This window comes from Sciurus carolinensis, unplaced genomic scaffold (genome assembly GCF_902686445.1).
Source record: "Sciurus carolinensis unplaced genomic scaffold, mSciCar1.2, whole genome shotgun sequence".
NCBI classification, from domain to species: Eukaryota; Metazoa; Chordata; class Mammalia; order Rodentia; family Sciuridae; genus Sciurus; species Sciurus carolinensis.
In genome coordinates, this window is record NW_025920125.1 from 1,306,602 (window position 1) to 1,312,657 (window position 6,056).

Consider the following 6,056-nt stretch of genomic DNA (forward strand, 5'->3'; position numbering starts at 1 on the left):
AAGCTCAACCTAGAGATGGCTTCCAAACCTAACAAGATGGAATAACTCTCAGCTTCAAACTTCCCTGAAAATACTTTTATTTCTGTCTCAGAAGGATTGATCCTTTTTCTGCTTTTTTCTACAATAAAACCCTGGGTTTTTATTTGTGATGATTCACCTCCCCTTGCTCTTGTAATCTGTCATTTTTTCTTTCAATAATTTCTAGACTGTGAGCTCAGGGATTTCTTTAGTCATTTTTATATTGTGTCCTTAGGCATGTTGATTATCAAATATTATGGTGGGAACCCTAAATCAGCAAGTCTAGAAAATGTCTGACTCCATGTAATTATTCTGATATGATTTGATTTTCTATTAAAAGCTCATTTTTTGTTTGTTTTTAATATTATAACTAAATATATGTTTTCTGAGAGATAAGATAAATAATGGACTTAAAATAGTTGTCTATGATAAGACATTTTGTTTTACTTCCTATTTACTAATGTACCTGATAAGTGATCTATTTTGCTCCTCTCCCTAAGCAACATGTCTTTATTTTCTTAATAAAGAAATTACTTTCAACTTTCTAGGCTCATAGGTTGTTTTAATAATTTAGCATCAACCTATGGGTTCTACTAGGTTTAGACAATTGGGATTTTTTATAAGTAGCTGTCCTATATTTTTTGATCTCTTATTCCCAGATTGAATCTAATCAGAGTTTTACTTTGGGAAATAAGTAGCTGCCAACTATTGTAATATGAATTACAAATGTAGTCTCCTCCTACTCTAATTTTCTCCCATTCATTCAAGTAGATTCTAAGTAATAAGAATTCAAAGAAGTTATGTCTAAAATGTAGGAATATTTTTTTAATGCCTCTTTTTCTTATGTCATACCATGTAGTTCTCAAAAACAGAGCAAAGAAATAGAAAGCAGGAACTTGGGTTTACATCCAGTGCTGCTGCTTATATTTTTTTTCTCATATGTTGAAGTTTTGCTTTGTTCTAGTTCATGAGAAATTGTCAGCTGTCAAGCACAATGAACTCCATAGGGAAAGGTGCTGAAAGTACCAGTCAAGTGTATATTCATTAATAGCTGTTGTGCAATATGTTTATAAGTTTGGATTGCTCCCAATTTTTTAACTACAGGATAAATTTGAACAATTAAAAGGACATCCAACAAATACAAATGCACATAAGAGGTTTGAAATGTGAGAGCTAAAACTTCTTAATCACATAATTATTTGGTTTTTTGTTTGTTTGTTTGTTTTGTATTGGGGTGCTGGGGATTGAACCCAGGACCTTGTGCTTGCAAGGCAAGCACTGTACCAACTGAACTATATCCCCATCCCTCACATAATTATTTGGACAGTTTCCTATCATTTCACCATTTCAAGAACTAAAGTACTGAAAGTTGATATTATTTCTTAGGTCTTTTAACTTCTCTAATATTTATGATACAAGGGATTTGTCATCTATTAAAGTAGAACTAGTATTTTTTGATCTGCAGATTTTTCTTGTTCAAAAGTAAATTGAAGTTCTCTTCTTAAATTTTCTCCTTTTATAATATAAACTTACCTCTGTTTTAGAATGTAAATGTATTGAATTAATAATCCTCTAATAATTCCTAATTATTACTAATAATGCCCCAATTTCCTCTTTAAATTGTTTATTTTTAGATCAATTTGATTTCTATTATGTAAGACTACCAAAAAATGAAATCATCACTGATTTTCTCAACCAAGCTGAAAGCAAGATTTGAATAGAATATTGCACTCAGAACAACTCAAGATTCAAAGCCTTAGTTATTGATGCATATGTATTAATATTCTACTTATATATTTTGCTCTTTATAAAGATCATATACATGTATTCATATATATTTATGTAAAATTTTTCCAATTGTATTACATCTGGTTACCAAAGAAAAATGCATTCTTTTAATGCCAGAGAGTAAGAAAATGCTCAAAACAAACTGAATAAGCATATGTCAAAGGGACACCAGAGCCATCATATAGTGGAAAATTTGAACAATAAAATAGATAACCTAGTATTAGAATATAAGACATAAAAATACATGAGTCCATAGTGATATAAATAAATGATTCAATAAATAAATGAATAAATTAATAAATGATATGAAAGAGACAACTCTGCCATACAAAAGAATTCTGAATTTATATAGTTTCTTCTCAAGGAGTTGGAACACAATTTTTTACTTCTTAAATGGACTGCATAGATTGACTTCCTTTCAAAAATTACAGTATAGAAAGGAGGAAAAAGAGACCATAGTGGAAAAATTTGAAAAAAAAACCACTGCAGCTAGGTGATCAAGATTAACATCAATAGTGATAAGTCATTCTGACAGTATGTGCCCTTGAAATGATATGACAAGAAGGTCACTTACTTCTGTGATATTCCTCCCCTAAACCATAACCCAGTTTAACCATGAGAAAAGTATCAATAATCTCAAGTTGAGGAATATTCTACAAATGACCTGACCACCTCAAAACTTTCAAGGTCACAAAAACAAGGAAATTTTTATCAACTGTCACAGTATAGAGGAGCCTAAGGAAATCTGTCATAAAAATATAATGGGTATTCTGGAATAAAGAGAGGATCAATTTTAAAAATAGGTGAATATAAGTAAAATAGGTATTTTGATTACTAATGATGTGTCAATGTTGTTTTATGAGTTGTGACAAATGTACCATAATAATGTGTAAACAATAAGAAAAATTAGGTGTGGTATATCCAAGAACTTTGAAATATATTTGCAACCTTTCTTTTTTTTTTTTTAAACCATATTAAGCAGGTTTTAGTTAAAGGTAATAATATAGACTTCTTCCGGCAGGAAGAAGGGGGCCATGACTGATGTTCTAAAGTCCCAAGAAGTGTGTGCACCCTACATCTTTTATAGATTAAAGTCTCTTTTGTTCTCCAGTTCTTTCCCCCCTTATTTCTCCTTCCTGCCTACATGACTATGCCTGGTTTTGCATTAAGTGAAAAGTCATGGGCAGGGGGAGGGCCAAGGTGATTCAGGCAGGTAAGGGCCCAGGGGGCATTAATTAGCAGCTCCTTGCTTACAGTCCTTGATAAAGGCAGGTAAATTTGGAAATCAATGGGCTCCAGAGATCCTTGACATTCCATTCTTCCAGGGACAGTCTCCAACTTCCAGAGGCAGATGGCTTCATGGCTTCATTTCCTTGAATTGACAGGATTCCCTATTTCTACACTAACTACCTGTCCTTAATTCTGGCTTCATTCCCCCCTTTAGTTTTAGGAACTCCTAACTGCTGTAAGGAAAAGAAAGGGGGCACCAATCATTCTGGCTGCTTCAAAGCTGAAAGGGCGCAGCGAGGGGCATGCAGTTTGGAGTTCCTTTTTTAAAAATTGGGTCAATCGATGGGTCCAAGGTAGAAGTCTAGTTGGGGAAGAGCAGGTTGTAAAGTCATCTGGGGGTGGGTTCTTCTATGATAGAAGAACAAAATGATATGAGTACTGAAATGAAAATAAATGATGCAGCATCTGAAACATGCCACTGAGTATCATGAAAATGACAGAAGTCAATCTCTCACCAGGAGGTGGAAGAACTGGGAAATTGTTCCCATAACTAGGCCTACCAAAGGCTGGAGAGGACAAGGCCTTTATTTGGGGACTTTAACATTGTCCAGGTTATCAGGAATGTAAACACAACATTTAACTCTTAATGTCATAGATGTCCCCAGAAAATTCAGTTAAGCTACTTAATGTCATCTGATTTTTGTAAAATATTCCTTTATTGGTATAATCTGTGTTTAGTAGAGATCTCTATACTTCTGTTTCTTAGGGATAGATAATCATACGAGCAAACATAGATTAAGTCTACCTGTGTAGCTTAAGAAGGTCTGCAGGCCTTAAACTGACTAAAACTTCTGACTCTGGCAGTTTCTCTTGATAGTTATCAGGCACATTAGCTGAAGAATCTTTCATTTGTAGCTTCCAGTCTTTATTCTAGTGGGCTAATACAAGTGTACATCTTAAGTTACATTTAACTATTATTTCTTTAAAATGCCCAAGAATGGCTGTATTTTGGTTTTAACTGTTTTGTTGGGTGTCTAATATCCAAGCTGGTCAAATGACCTGTTTCCTGTCTTGTTAAAGAGTCAGCTGAGTTCCCACAGGGGCCACTCAAAGAGAACTTAAGAGCAGCTTCTTAGCTCCACCAGTGCCATTGGTTAGGCCAGGTCTCCTTGATGAGGTGGCTTCCTTTGGAAACATTAAGGGATGTCTCCCTTTTTCTATGACTCTCCTCTGCAGCAGATGCACTGAGTGATTTTTCATCACCTAGTCTCAACAATCTCCTTGATCAGGAGGTTGTGCGACCCAGAGTTGCAAAGCTCCTTAGAGAAGTTCTCTTGTTCGTGGGTTCAGGCTGACTGAGGGCAAAAGATCCAAATACTAGTCTATCTTGTCTTCTGTATTTAATTCCAATTTCTAAGTTTGATATTAATCATCCAGCAAACCAGTCTCACCAGTCATAAAGTAAGAGTACTGGGCTTTAACTTCATTTTCTATAACTTTACAATTATTTATACTTTTATCTAACTGGAGTCTGCATTAGTACTGGAAGTTACCACTATCTGTTGTATAGTTGATGGCTTATTATCACAAGTTACCTAGGTTGTGTGTTCTTGAAGCAGCTAACATTACATTAACAGGTAATAGTTTTACAAAATTAAATTAGCAAGAGTGAAAATATATTCAACTTGTATAATAGCTATCTTGAATTTTGACTGAGAACCACATTATATCCCCTATTTGAGATCACACTACTTTTACAAGAACCAATATTTTGACTATAACTTTAAATAAGCTGAAGTCTGACTTATTTTGGAATCACTCTAACATGCAGTAAGGTGGGAGGTAGAGCCTTATCTCAGGTAAGGCGTGGCTCTTTACTGATCTTAAGTGTTCTAATTTTGATGTTGATCTTTGCTTCTTTCTTAAATGTCATTTTAAGAAGTTTACATATATTGTTTCCTGAGCCTATATAAACTTTATAATTAACACAATTTAACATTGTATCTAAAACATGAATCAAAGAAAGGCTGAGAGAGATTTTAACTTTCCTTTTGTGTGTCAAAATGGCAAAATGTTTTCATGTTTCACAATATTAACCTCTAAACAAGTCAGACTCTAACTTTTATAAATACTTTTATATTTGAAATTCTTTGTCTCAGTGTAAAAAGTAACAAGTTTTACATATACTCTATTGATAACAGGTCCTATAATAGAACATTAAATTATAGAAATAAATCCCCAATTAAAATTTACTCTTTATAAGATTAAGATTACCATTACAGACAAGTTTAATCTGGAGAATAGCAGAGCTTAATAAATTCCTTGCTTTAAAAACTTGTGTATCCGAAAAATATGAACACATTTAATATACAAACTAGTGACCATCTCACAATTACCTTGACATTTTATCTTACCAAATTTAGTTTGTAAAGAAAAATTTAGACTCTGTAACATAGTACAATAATCTAACAGTTGTTCAACCATAATTGTATAAACTCCAATTTTAAGACTAATTGTTCTAAAGAATAAAACTTAATAGACACAAAGTTAAGAGTAAATTAGTGTTTCTAAGAAATCCTTGTCATTTTACCATATAGATTAAGCTTTGGTTTATTATCAGAACAATAGTATTTCACCTTAGGAAAAACCTTAAATAGCTTTAGCTGTCTCACATACATACAACCAACTTAGTTACAAGCAAACTTGTTTAAACTTGCCCTTTACTTACACACAGACTTTCTTAGCACTTACTTAGGCCCTCATGAATTTATTCACACAAGCACTTTCTTACCCAGAAACATTTCCTTTTCCCTTTTACTAAATATATTTCCATACCCAGAACCTTTTATTTTTTCTTTTCTATTTGTTTTGACCCCTTTTTGTTCACATTCTGAAACAACTCTTATGAAATTTCTGAATTTAGATAAATTACTTTAATAAGATTAAATATTTTTTGTTTATAGTATTCTAATCGAAACACACTTGAAACTTTTGTGACACTTTGTATATAGAATTGCACT